This window comes from Hermetia illucens, chromosome 1 (assembly GCF_905115235.1).
Source record: "Hermetia illucens chromosome 1, iHerIll2.2.curated.20191125, whole genome shotgun sequence".
NCBI classification, from domain to species: Eukaryota; Metazoa; Arthropoda; class Insecta; order Diptera; family Stratiomyidae; genus Hermetia; species Hermetia illucens.
The window spans coordinates 171393931-171408866 of NC_051849.1; the positions used below are offsets into that span (position 1 = coordinate 171393931).

At 40.4% G+C, this 14936-nt stretch overlaps 1 protein-coding gene across 3 annotated transcripts in view; it reads left to right on the forward strand.

The window, feature by feature from the left end:
* Nucleotides 1-14076: 14076 nt before the first annotated feature.
* LOC119647199 (synaptotagmin 1-like) overlaps nucleotides 14077-14936 on the forward strand; it is a 144176-nt gene continuing 143316 nt past the window's right edge. Inside the window, exons 1-2 of one of the 3 annotated variants that reach the window (XM_038048012.1) lie at nucleotides 14077-14265; nucleotides 14327-14490. The gene's annotated coding sequence lies outside the window, so the exon portion shown is untranslated. Of the gene's footprint in view, nucleotides 14491-14936 lie in introns of all 3 variants that reach the window. The other 2 variants (XM_038048011.1, XM_038048013.1) reach the window with 2 other exon arrangements.

Here is a 14936-nt window from a genome sequence, read left to right on the forward strand (position 1 = left end):
CGCCTTTCTCGCTATTTTTCCATGATCCCGTCTGCGTTTGTGTGTTTGTTTGTGGGGGACAAGCAAAGCCTCTGAGCACTCAGACCTTAGTGGTCCATTGCACTCGATTCCCCCGTCTAACGAAATATTTCGGATTCGTTTATGTATCGCAGGATTTCTTTTAGTAGATCAGACGCTATCCGCTGCAGTCATTATAGTATGGACACGTATTATCTTGGATAATTCCTATTCTGAACATATGCCCAGCTAGTGAATTATGGCCCGTCAGAATGCCCACAATACTTCTGCAAGTGCTCCTGCTTTTCGGCAGGATAAACTTTGCAGTATGTTTGCTTGGCTCTGACAGGAAGAGTTTGGTCTGTCATTATGGGAAGTTTGTTCCCAGTTTTTGATAGCAGCATCAGACAATGCTACCGACACACCAATTGTCGGTTTCGGTCCGAGGATGGGGAAAGTTGAAGTCTCTTTTGCTAAAATACCCCAGATTTCATTTCCCTCTACACAATGACCAGGTACCCAAAGTAAATCCACCGTATTGAATCTAGAAACAGAATTCAATCATCCAGGTTGCCGCCCTTAGGATCGCATACACTTCAATCTGGAAAACCGTTGCATCTTGTCCCAAAAGAAAAGCCCACTTCTCGTTTTTATTCTAGAGGTAGACTCCTGCTCCAGAACCATTTTCTGTCTTTGAGCCACCGGTGTAGAAGACGCCCGTATATCCTAACACGCATGATCCCATACCCCAACATCGAGGATATCTTCATTTCGGACGTGATCAAAGCTTTGTACGTTAACGGTTCAACACAACATCTTCGCCTCCATTACGGCGAGGATTGTTCATTGTCTTTTATGATCGGCCAGCACCAAAGACAATGACAGGGCGGACGACACTGCGGTAAATTTTGGATTTGAGTGATTATTTGATATTGTATTCAATCACAACACAGCTGTGTATCGCCAACATACAGTTTTAAAAGCTCTTCGAATTAGATCAAACTTACTTATGAATAAACAAATTTTTAAAAAAAATTATTCCTGCATTTTTCTTTCTAAACAGAAACATTGAATTTAAAAGAAATTGTCATTGAATGACTCTCTATAATTCTGCAAATTAAGCAACTGCTTATTTGGTATGTTCCCCAGGCAATATTTTACCCCACCTTTCCTCGCAAAGTTTATTCAGAAACTCATTTACAGCCACCGAAATTAATCACTTCACACTATGATCCCAGCCCCCAACTGCTGGCACTTTAGCAGCCTTGAATAATTTAAATATTTGCACTTACTTTCAACTGAAAGAGCGAATTTTGCTAATCATGGCTTCTCTGAATAAATTCTTCTCGAGATAATTTAGTTGCTTTCAACTAGCAGAATGATTTTTTGAGATGGTTTGAAGCTAGCGCTGTTGCTAAGGGATTTTGAATGAGGACTAAATTTCATACACGCTCTTGGGAAAGAAATCGAGCAGAACACGGATAATATGAAAGGTAATTTTAATTTAAATACTTAGCGTAAGAAGTTTTGACTCCTGAATCAGCCGTCGAATATTCAGACTACAATTTCCACCATCCTTCCTCGTTCCGTTCGAGCATCAGCCGCGTAAATCTCGAACTATGCCACAAAGTTTCTACTCAAAAAGAACTTCCCAATCAAGCATCATCTGCACTCAAGCCTAACATATGCTCGCTCCTTCCACCCACCACATCACTTCAAGTCCACCCGCTGTTCGTTAGTACGTAATGCAGCGAACAACAAACAGATTATATCCAATTCTGAAGTTGAGGACGGTCCTAGCTGACTGCCACTGACGGTTTACATTGGGTATTCCCTATTCATCTGGCAACCCGAACGTTGCTAAATGAAAAGTGATTTCATGCTTTGGAACCTTTGTTTCTCAGGAATATGGCATACTCACTAACCCTTGCGTGGAAGGTAATCGATGACTCCATTCGAGATTTTCTTTGTTTGGATTACCCTTTAGAAGTTGATCCATCCTTGTTATGTTGAGGATTTACGAGAGATCAGGATATTATGCTGATACAGACAGCAGTCAATGGAAGAATATCATCGTCATATGTATATTGGTATAACCAAAGGATAAATGTTGTATCAGAAGTTTGTTGATTTTGTTAGATTTTATTGAGGACGTTCTTTGTGGTTGCAGCTTTTCGTGGACGAGCTAATGAACTTACAATATGAGTATGTAGGAAAGAACTGGAAAAACCTTTGAAGAGGAAAATTATATTACACGCATATGGTATTTTTAGACTCAGACGTGCGAACAACGGTGTCATTATAACATGATTAAATAAACTTGCTTCTTATAGGAAAGAAAAAAAAGGAACATGTTGACGAAATAATTATAAATTTGGTGGCGTCCAATCAATTATTGGGATAATTCCGTCGCATTAGCCGCCCACATGAGTACAATGACATATTTCATGCCTTTCATACCTTTACCTTCGCCATAGACGGTCCAGAGGCTATTTGAAAGAGGAGGAGGGAACTGTCACTACAACCCGCTGAGGTAGTGACTCCCCCGTGTGTCTGGAGGTTTGAAAAAGTGCGCTGCTTTGCTGAAAGATGAGTAAAATATCCGCATACTTCGGAATCGAACAACGGACTTTTATTTCCGCTAACGATTTATGCTTGGAAAGTGCGTTGACGATGTCGAGGCTGTACAGAATGCTCGTTTGCTCCAAATGTAACGAGAGTTTCAGCAATACTGACTACTCCTCCTCGTGTTAAGCAAGGTAATTATTAACTCAAGGGCTCTGGAAAGCACTCATTTCATGCTTTCGACACTCTACTAATATATCGTGGGAAGCTTGTACGAAATAGGAATGAAGTAGATTAATGCTTACTGCATCCAATAGGCGTCCTCGCACATCCTAGTAACCGGAATGTTAACTGCGAGAATTTATGCAGACCAGGGGAGATTTCCTAAAGATGATATTATGATCGGCATGGGTGATATGAATGCCCAGGCGGGCTCCAATAACCCTTCTCTTGGTCTTACTGACCGCAACGATAATAATGAGAGGATTGTGGGTCTTAGTAGCTTCCACGGCCTCCTCATTGGTGGCACATCATTCAAGTACAGAGCTTGTCATAACATAGTTAGGTTTCAACTGATCAGCGACGTACATTTAATTAGGTCGACCATACCGCGATCATCAGTAGATTTAGGAGTGGTCATCTGGGGGGCTCCAGGATCCGGTTGCCATTCAGAGATGGGAAAACCATCTTGCTGACCGAACGTCAGATACCTGTAACAGTTCACCGGGGTGTGAGGTACATTGCCCTCCTCTCCCCCTCAAAAGTCTATTCTCCGACGCAAATGAAGTGGTTGGTCACGACGGAATGTGGCATAAGATTTGGCCGACTGCCAGGACATGTAAACGTATCGGGAAGAAAGGAGAAATAAAGGCGAACGTAATGGGCTTGAAGTACAATCTAGTGTGTGTCGTGACAAAAGGAATGTGTTATTTCACTGATCAGGTATGTAGAAGCTGCCGCAGTTAAGAAAGATTTCATGATATCGCATCACGGAAGAATCGGCTGTGGCCCGAAGTGTTTCGATAGTCGTGAAAGAGACACTAAGGACTGCGAACAGCCAAAAAGACGGGGGAAACATTTCACCACGGTTTTGATGATTTACTTTTTGGACTCCGGCATCCGTAAATCATGAAAATATGAAATTTTTCCCAGTTGCTGAAAGCGAGTGTGGCAATTGGGGGAGTAGTCGGGTTTTTCTCGCCGGCATAGCAAAATTAACAAAGATTACCTCGAATTACCTCGAAAACTTTCCTTCTGGATCCTCAGTACTGAACACATTAACACCCTTCGGATATATTCGTTTTAAGAATATTTTGGAACCGTGTTCCGAGTGTGGCACTCCCTCCGGGATGGAAATTTTTTCTTTAAATAACTACAGAAATCGATTAAATGGTCAATTCTAAGCAGAAAATGTTTAGTGAAAATTTAAGTTAATCATGTTTAAACATGTCGTTTTTTCATCGAAAAATGCATGTTTTTGAGCTCGAACTCCATACACTTCATGCAGAAATGGTATTAAGCAGAAATGAAGCCTGTTAAAAAGAATGAATCTTTTCATTTTTTTGCAGGTGCAACATGGGCTGAGTTACAGTTCCTCAAACGTAAATTCGTAATGTCTAAAAAAATAATACTTCCACGGTCAAATAACATGAAACTTTTAGTGAAAACTAATCTAAATGTTTTTTAAAGCCCTTGAAAAAACCTTTAAAATGATGAGATATTATCAAAATAATGTAATTATCTGAATTTTTGGTATAAAAATTAATAAAAATAACACCTGGTTTTCTCATATAAATTGAAAGTAAGCTGAATCCCTTGAGAATATACTGTATTTAACCCCCGCAATAAATTCTAAAAATTTTGTGGATATGAAGTACATAGTTTACAAAAAAAAGTTATTTACCCCAAAATTTTAGCGAGGTAAAGGCCCCATTTTTGTACTTTAGTGTTTTTTCACTATCTTTTTCATTTTTTGAGATGTTTTTTAAAAAAATATTTTTTCGTTTAAAAGTGAAAACTTGTATTGGAGTAAATCACACTTTTTTGCAACTACGCACTCTATATCCACCATTTTTTCAAAATTTATTGCGAGAGGTTAAATACAGTAGTTTCATAAGGGATTAGACTTAGGTCCAATTTATATGAGAAATATTTTTATCCATTTTTTAAGATTTTGTGTCAAACAAAACCTAATTAAAATCGGTTTACTGTCTCTCTATCTGTCTGTCACATGCATTTTAATCGGAGACGGTTATACGGTCATACAGTGAGTTACATCCTTTTACGTCCACTTTAACGGGTGCAAAAGGGGGGTCTATATTTTTTTCACCAAATATAGGCATGTAGCATATCAAATGAATCGTCTCGGTTGGTACTTTCAGAAACCGGTCTTAGTTTTGACATTTGTTGGAAAGGTGGGGAGTGCGGGGGGTCCAAACGGAAAAATCTGAAAAAGATGAAGGGGCTGCCACTATATGGAGCCTAAGCTCAGATATACCCTTCATACCGATATCTGCTGAAATAAAGCTAATAACGGTAAATTACTATGGTGATTGGCTGCTAAATTCCCCTTAAGTTCATCCATCCAGCAATGTAGGCTAAACGAAAAATCATGATTATACCAAGTTCGGTTGATCGCACATAAATTCAAAACATATTACATGCTAGGTATTAATGGGACAACTGTCTACTCAGATGTTTTTATAAAAGAGAAACACAAACCCTAATTGCATTGTTTTATACCCGATTTACAATTTTAAGGGGTTAGATCTAGTCATGAGACCCAAAAACCGATTTTCAAGATTTTTTTCTGAAAATAGTGTAAAATATTTGCATATATTCGGTATAGTTTTGATAAAATAGTATTTTAAAAATTTTCATTTATAAAAAAAATTGTTTTGAAAGCTGCTGCAGCCGATCTCCCAGGGCTCCTCTAAAGAAAGAAGAAACTCGGGCATAGAGCAGCGGAGGCGACCAGGAACATTAACAGCGCAGTTGGAGCTGATGCGGTAAGCGAACGAACTACGCGGCGGTGGTTCGAAAACTTTCGGTCAGGCGACGTAAACCTTCAAAGGGAGCCACGTGGACATCCAGGACCATCGATTGACAACGACGAGCTGCGTTTCCTAATCGAATTCGACACACGTCAGTTTATGAGAGACATTGCAGGGAAATTGGGCGTACACTATTCGATAGTTTACCGGCACTTACAACAATTTGGAAAGGTGAAAAACTTGACAAATGGGTTCCGCATGCCCTTACGGAGCAAAACAAGGCGCTTCGAAGGGAAATTTGCAGTTCTTTACTCACCCGCACTCACATGTGATGAAAAGTGGATATTATACGACAAACGTCACCGATCAGCACAATGGCTAGATACTAATGAGCCACCGAAGCCTATGCCGAAACCGAGCTTCAATCCGAAGAAGGTAAAGGTAACTGTTTGGTGGTCTACAGCTGGAGTTATTCACTATTCTTTTTTGACACCCGGAGAAACGATAAATGCACAGAAATACTGTGCCCAACTCAAGGAAATGCACGAAAAGTTGAGTATTCAATGGCCAGCAGAGATGGTGTGATACTCCTTCACGACAATGCACGACCTCACGTATCCAGAACAACGGTTCAAAAGTTAAATGAATTGCAGTATGAGACTCTGCCTCATCCACCATATTCACCGGACCATTCGCCAACCAGCTAGCAGTTTTTCAAGCATTTAGATCATTTCTTGGCGAAAAAACAATTTAGGAACGAAGAGGCTGTCAAAATTACCTTCGACGAATTTATCAACACCCGACAGTTGGACTTCTATGAAACTGGCATACATGCTCTTGAATCTCGCTGGGAGAAGTGTTTTGAATCGACTAGCACCTATTTTAATTAAATAAATAAATTTTTGCAAGCTTTATAGTCGCTTAAAATTTTAGTACTAAAACGGTCATTTCATTTGCATCAACCTAATAGATATAGTGTAGAATATATGGGCAAAGTGATTTTTTTGATATTCGGAGTCATTCGGACATTATAGTGTTAAACACGTGATAAGTCACATGCCAGATTTACGTCGATCGCCATAATAAAACTCGTATTTATCGGTCCGAATGACGTTCGAGTGACTCCGCTAAAAGGACAAGAAATGAAGCCAACGCTGTACATGTGATTCTTGACGAAACCTAAGGTTTATGGACTAGGTATAGCAGATTAATGGCCAGTTAAAGTTTTATGGTTAAAAATAGCCTTCTACTTTTTAAATGCGTTTTTGTCGAAACTGCATGCTGAAAATCGACTGTCATCATAGCGCAAAATCTATCCAACGAAATTCTTTGAAATTTTCACGACTTATTCAGAACATATTTCTACGGTCCGCAAACTAGGATAATTGCGATTCATTCAGTAGTTATTTTTTTATTCATTGAAGAAACCGTGAAAAAACCCCAAAATTCACAAAAAAAAAGTTTGACACGGCACCAAAAATTTAGCTATTCATATTTTTTAATAATCCTAGTTTGCGGACTGTAGTTAAGTCTCTAAGTTAAACTGCCGTTTACTTTTTTTTCTTTAAAATGATCGCAGCGCCCTCTAGCGTGGCTGCAGAAAAACACCTTTTTTGAAGGTGTTATACAGCCATCTTGCTCTATATTTCAATAACGAACTATTCGATCGGGCTGGTAAAATTACTAGACACGCTCAAGATATTAATAAATATATGATGAAAAATTCGTATTTGCATCTTTATCTAGTTCACCACAAAAAATTTCTAAAAAGTCAAAAAACGGCCTTCATACGGGATGCCCCCCTTAAAACCAAAAACTGATATTTGACAAAAATTTTGCCTTAGATTGTTTATTAAAAAACAGTTATCGCAGACAAAAAGCCGTCGGCTAATTACCAAAAGATATATCTAAGAAGCTTCTGTTAAAATTTGCGACAGATCGATTTTGTATAATAGTTTTCGAGAAATCGAAGTTTTCGACTTCCGAAAACACAGTTTTGAGAAAAACGCGTTTAAAGTTTTAAAAGCACTTTACATTCGGTAAATTTGTTTTTTCAACTTGCGTGGAGTCATCTATTCCAGGGCCATATAATAAATCTTCCCCACCTTCGGCAGGTTTTAATAACTGGAGTTGGTGTTGTCTTCAGATCATCTCGTGTGCTCATCATAAACCAAAATTTTCTCTTGCATTTTTAATTTTTCCCAGAGGCACTAAAACTGCTTTCATTCATGTCGGAACAAATAAACAGATTCTAATTTCCTTCTTGTCAATGATTTTCGTTTATTTTCCGGATGCGAATTTAGGCAGCTACTTGTGGCCTTCTTCAGTGGAACAATCCCAGCAATATCCTTAGTCTAAATAATACTAAATATTTTAATCTAATTATTTTCATGACTAGGCCTTATCTTATCTTATTTAACATATCCCCTTTGCGGCATCAGTGAACACAGATATGAATGCACGTTACCCATATATGTATTCAACCGGTCCTCCTGACGCTTTTTTCCAATGAAGAAACTCTCGTAAGGGTCCAATTTGTTGCGCGTGGCCTCTTTCAGCACCGTTACCCTCTCCATTTTATGGTGATGTTCTACAATACGCCGTGCGACTGCAGAATTGATACGTATATGTTTTTCTGCCTCATTTTATTAGTTCTTTTAAATGTTGCTTGACCCGAGTGTTGACTAGCTTTTGGTTTGCCCTATGTATGTACAAGGGCAATCTTCGTAAGACATCTTGTAGATGTCGCTTTTTTCCTTTTTCTTCTTCGGGACTTTTTCATTGCCTAATTACGCTTTGAGCGTGTGAATCCTGCTTGATCCCACTGCTGAGCAAGATTCGTTGCAAAGCTGGGAACATTTCCGTTGAGTATGAGCAGGGTCGTTATGTGTCCATCTTCCTCGTCTCTTGCTCGAATAAAGTTTTTAGGCGATTTCACTCCTTCATACCTTGCTGCTCAACATTGATGCGATTTGATGATCATGAGTATGAAGACAGTCTCATTGAAAATCAAATAAAAAACACTAATGACAAAACGGAAAAGAGACTGTGTGGTTGCCCTATACTAGGTATTCTTTAAGTTTTGAAAGAGGGTATTATTAGGTTATGTCTTCTTAGATATTAGATAATATCTTCGATGAACTGATGGAAGAGGGAAATGTTTAGAGTGGTCTTCGCAGGGCTCTAACTCTATTTCCATTGACTCAGAGGATATGTCTGTGTTAAAGTGTACCACAGGTTGATTAGTTACACTCCCCTTCCCACTGTAGTTTTAAGCATAAGTTTCGTTTTTGTTCTTCACTTTATATTTAAATAAATTAAAAGAAGACGCAGCGGACCCTATCTTAGATGTAGCTATAGCGTAAATCTGAATCCATGACATCAACTGGGGCTATCGGATTTGTTAGTACCATCGCAAAACTGGAATGTTTTTAATTCCTTACCAAGGTAGGCCTAGATCGCACAAGTTGTCGCTCTGCTGATTATGGATATATTAAGTACAAACGTTTCAGATTTAGGGCTTGCCCCCCCTTTGACTGATCCTTAGCCTGTTAATAGTAATTGCCATCGCCACCCTCCTTAAACAGTGTCCTTGGGGATACCAATTAATACGCAAACTCTCCCCACGGAAAGGGGTGCTCAGGATAATCTTAGTTGGTTTTTTATCGCTAGCACAATTTTTATTATAGTTTTTCCATGATCGATCCTAACCCCTATCAATCTTAGATGTCCTGATTTTGAATGTGATCCTAACATGGTATGCCACTGATCCAACGCAACATCTTTGCCTCCGTTACAGCGAGGCGCCGTTGATTGCATGACGTCTGGGTGAACGCGGATTTTACACTTTTGTTGGTCGCTGCCATTGACAGCGATAGTTCCTGTTTCATTAGGTTCGGTTGTCAGAAATGTTTTGTTCAGACTCAGTTCCAGACCAAGCTGCATGAGGCGATCATTCGACTATTGGACAAGCTGTTATCAGATCGCATCAGAGCAATTTAACCCAGTTCATCAATTCCTTTGGCGCTGGATATTATCCCTAAGCATACTAGGTGAGCATTTGTGACATATGGTCAAACGTCTTTTCTAAATCCCGGGATGCCATGTAAATATGGCGAAGCTTCTCATGCTCTTTCTCCATGAGTAACGATACAACATGTACTGCGTTAGTAGTTCTGATTGAGAAATCCGGCTTGGTTCCGAGTTATTTAAACGATGTTTCGAATGCGGGTGTTTTGAGTGCGATCGAAATTCTTAATATTATGAGATAACAATGGAATCGAACGGTAATTTGAACATTGTTTTGAAATGCTCGTGGTTTATTGCCAATCAGATCTGGTGTTCTATCCTCGTAACGTGATCGGCGAATATACTAAGCATAGTATTAGGTATATATATAGTATTAGGTCTCAGCTGTGATGTCGTCAGGTCATGCTGTTTTTCCCGATTCCATTCCTTTGATTGCCTATTCAACTACCGTACCGCTGATAGTTAAATCCTGGTGACTTTATGTGATTATCCACGTCTCGGCATAACCTTATGTTTCTCGTAAGACACGAATTGATTTGGAGACCACAATCAAAGTGCCATTCTGAGCGGTACCAGTTTATACTGAGTGTAGGCCCAGCACACATACTACTACCTAAACCTCTGAGCGCAAGGTGGTCACAACCACAACCCCCTAGAAATTCTCCTGGAACGTATAAACTCAGAGGGATATCCCGGTTCCCATGGGACCGAATAATCTCAAATGACTCCCGTGCAGGCTCGGGTCTGATCGCCCTAGCTAGGCTTTGGAGAATTCACATGCTGCATTACGATCAGCAAAGCAATTTGAACAGGATCCCCATTTGGAGGTTCTCCTTGGCCAGTTGATGTTGACTCAGCTAACAAGGTTGCTACTCTGTCTGCTTTTCTCTACCAGCGTCTTGTCTTCATCATTCTTCTCAGAATATCGCTACCATTTAATTCACAACGAGCCAGTGCGTTCCTCCTCCTCTTCTAGGGAACGACTTCGTAGTTATAGATGATTAGAAAGTCGCGGCGTCTAATGAAGATATAATTAATTTACGTTTTACTTTCTCACTATTAAATGTGGACACATTAACCAACTTAGTAAGCCATATGTGGACAAGTACAAGGTCGCAAAATTCGACAATATTATTGTGTGATGCAAAGGTTTTTTCCCGTGGCACCCATTGCCTTTCGTCCACATGGCCATTAAGATCAACCGCAATTACAACACAGTTATCTGCAGGCACGGTGCAGGTCCTTGTATCGAGTAGTTGCAAGAAGGCGCATCCTTCTCGGCATTGGGTAGACCTGTCTGCATGCGTATGCGGTGAAGAAATGATAAGTGTATCAGTTGAAATAATAGTGCCGTTCATCAGCCAGTCATTAAATCGCTCAACTTTTTTACTGCCGTCACGGAAACCCTCAATGATACTAATGCCGACACCATATTGAATGCGTCAGCTACCAAAGTAGAGGGGTTTATAGAGGCTTTTACAGGGTTCGCATTCTATACCGTGGGGCAACTCGGTGTCAAGAGTCACGATGACCAGGAGCATTGCTTCGCCTGGTGAACTGGGGCTGTGGGGACCACTTCAACAAGTTCGCATAGACAGCGGATAAAGTGGACGTGAAGTGTGTGGGTACAAAATCTTACCATCCCGTACTGCACCAGAGATTCGTCGATCATTTCCGGCAATTCGCGCACGGGGAAGAGAAGGGGAGCATCTTTGGTTTGAGGTCATCGCGGAAAGTAATGACCAAAAGGCGATGTGGCGAAGGTAACGGCACCAACAACACCACGTCGCATCGTAGCGAACAGCTTTATTCACTGAAGCACTTTTCTTCATCATTCAGCTGAAGTCTCCGCTTCGAATCAGATCAAATTCCAAGGAGCGCGTATAATTCTCGAATCCTTTCCATAAATCAGGTATTCCCAAGTACTGTGCATCTCCAGTATGCAACTCGACTGTGTGCTGATATGTCACTACTGCAACTACAACCATTTGTGTATTGTGGAACAGTTGCGACTGTCAGGTTGCACGGTCAAAAAACTCGCTTTCGCGATATTGGGTTGAATGACCGAAGAGATTCACCATAGAAAGTTCATCTGAAATATCTACGGGACTCACTAAGAAAGGTCATGGTTTGGCTTATTAAAATCAGCTCTGGCAGTCCCATCAGACCGATGGCAAATAAAATGCAGACGGTTTACAGAAATTATGCCATCCCCAGTGAGAGACACCCGTAATTGAAATTCTGGACACACTAAAGCAGAAACTTTCTGTCGTTTGCACTCGGTTACGACTGTATGGCGAAAGCCATTCCAGACATGCTCTGAATGCAAGGAAGCAGCGGAGTTTTTCCAGATCTCCCAACAAATCCCAACAGAGCGTCCAGACAGTACAGTTTTCGGTGACGAAAGCGAGGGAATATTGGCCCCAGCATGCTGAGCATGCTGTCTGGGTCACCGCCGAAGACACCCGCCATGCCGCTCCTCCTGGCATGAATTTTGCGGATGTGTTCGAAGAGGCAATTCGACGTGCTATAAACATCGGGGGCAGAATTTCGGGTATAAAAAATTTACCACTATACAAAGTCGGTTGGCACATAGCATAAATGAAATCACCGCGGGAATTACCTACCTTGTCCCTAAAACGGACAGGGTGCACGACCCCGTAGGCACTAAGCCGATTACTTGCTTATCAACCTTCTATAAGTTCATAACATCCATTATTAGTAGAAGGATCAATGGGACCTCGAGACCAATAACGTTCTGTCCGAGAAGCAGAAAGGCTGCCGTGTTGGATTAAAGGGTTACAACGAGCTAGTCATTATCGACTGGGTAGTTGTAGGATAAGCAGATTCTACAAATTCTAAGGAATTCAGAAAGGTTCATCTGGAAAAAGTTCAACGGCGGACACGGACTACTGTGCCTAAATTTCGAATGCGAAGGCAGGGCTGTTGTTGACGTTCTACAGCAAAGAGCAAACGAGTCCCTTGCATGCGATTGTTTGTAAAGCAGATTGTAGGCTGACTTCACTTAACTTGAACGATCGATCTTTCAATCCTCAGAGCGAGGTAAAGTCAGACCAAGAGCGGATTGATGAATGGATGCTGTAGCCCATGCACGGTATACACGTCTTCTCGATTTGCATTTGTTGAACAGATGGCTATGTGCTTCGGAGTTCTTTGCTGAGACAGAGGAATTTATGTGTGGCATTTAGGATACATGGTTGCCACCCAAACTTATAAGAAGCTCATAATGAAAGAGCGGCTGGAAAACAATTTAACGTCCCGAGAGAATGGTTGTAGTTCCCGTAATATTGCCAACTGTAGGTACTGTACCTAAATCCATCACGGCTTCCATTGATATCCTGCAACTCTCACATAGGTTGGTTCAAACCATGCTGAAGTACAGCATTCTGCAAAAGCGCTCGATGTTGGAACAAATTTTCGACGAATTTTCCCAGTAATCTATCTACCCCATTTTAAGTAGGTGGGATCACCCGAGGCTAAATACTTGGCATACTGCCGAGATTGGGACAACTTGGACAGAAAATAATATTTATTCAATCTGACTCAAGCTTATTTTCACGACTAACATTTCGTCACGTTTAGAAAATATTTCGAATCCATGCCCAACTGTCGCGCTTTCGATAGTTTCCATTTTCATACCACTCTCTTTCTTTTTCAGATAATTTAATAAGTAATCTCCGGTCAAGTTCGTAAAGTAGTGCTGGTGCCTCCAAAGTGTTAAAAAGCTTCGTAGGCCTTGAAGTGTATCTAAACACAACTTCGTCTCCTATCGAACAACCATCGTTAAGTTTCGTATGTGCCTCTTTGGGCAGGCTAAAAGTTCATCTCATGTCCTTTCCATGTTCTCTTCCAAACACCAGAACATAGCTTTTTTCTAAACCATTTCTGTACCTAAAGTTTGGCAGCGTACCTTCTGTTAAAATATTATAACCTCAGTGATGATTATGAATGAATGAATGGGTATTAAGGACTTAGATGGAGAGGAAGGATAGGAACCAGACCAAGATTTCCTCTGCAGATACTAGTCCAGATTTTTAATTAAGACATTACTCCTTTTCTCTTGAGAAAGTATCTAGTTATTAACTCCTTTATATATGTTATTATATCTGAAATATAAATGTTTTCTTGCTAACCAAGCTAATTTGCTAACAGCCAATGTGTTAACAAATTCCCACAGTCAACCAGCAATTTTCCCTTATCAGATACAAACCCATTATCGCCGAAATCTACGAACTCACAATCTCGATAATTTCGTCAGCACGCACATTTGAACTTGGCGCCTTAGCCTAACTCCCTCTTCCTAACAGTTTCATGAAAACTCGTTATTTTCCATGTGACAGCTTTAGGTGTACTTTCTGCCTATTTCCAACCGTGCGCTATGATTTTTCCAAGACGCATGCGATCCGTAAAAAAAGTTTCCAGTGCCTAAAAGTTTCATGGAATCGATTTTCCTTTCAGCCACTGTAAGCTTTACCCATTTTCCACATAACGAGTTCGAGTTTTGTCGTCGTCGTTGTCGACGTTCAACCATTTTCCTCGGTTTGCGTTTTTCCTTAATTTCTTGTATAATCGCAGGAAGGAAGGTTTATCTGAGTGATTGTGTGAAATTTTAGATAAAGTTAGTGAAGAAAACGAATATTATCTCAAATTCAGATGCAAAGTAAGTGAACGACATCCGAAATCGAAAAAAAGTTTATCAAGTGAAGGAAAATTATTTCAAGCTTACGTTACGCAGGAAGTAGTCTCCCGGGATAAGAAGACTTAAAGAAAATTGTGGAAAAATGTGCATAAAATTGGATTGAAACATTCTACCCAGCATTGTTGTTTTGGGGGAAGCGAGTTGAGGAAAATCAATCGTTCAGGAGATAGTTCCCGAGATTAAAAGGTAGGAAGTAAATCTATTTTCGATTTTTCCAACCTTCACCGCATAGGAAAAAGAAAATACCGAGCAGAACTTCGGTTTGAAGGGCGCTCCGTTACAATAAATCTGCAAAACCCATTATAGAAGTGGTAGAAAAAGAATAAAATAAATCGATAGGGGTACTTAAAATGGAGGCTCCCTTTTCCCTCCCTAAGCCTTTCCCCTATGCCATTTCTTGTCAAACTAAATCCGCTTTTGAATTTCTTTTGAACGCCTAAGCTTACCAGCGGAGATTGAAAAAATTAGTTTCACTTGTGAAAATCGTCTACTTCGTCGGCACGTTGCGCAAACTTGTAGGGCCTTGCCAATTTTCGCTCGGTTTCCTTGGAAGCTAGCAAAGCAGGACAAATAGGTCAAGACATGCTTCGTTTGTGTAGAACCACTAAGATATATTAGTTTTCGTGTTTTCG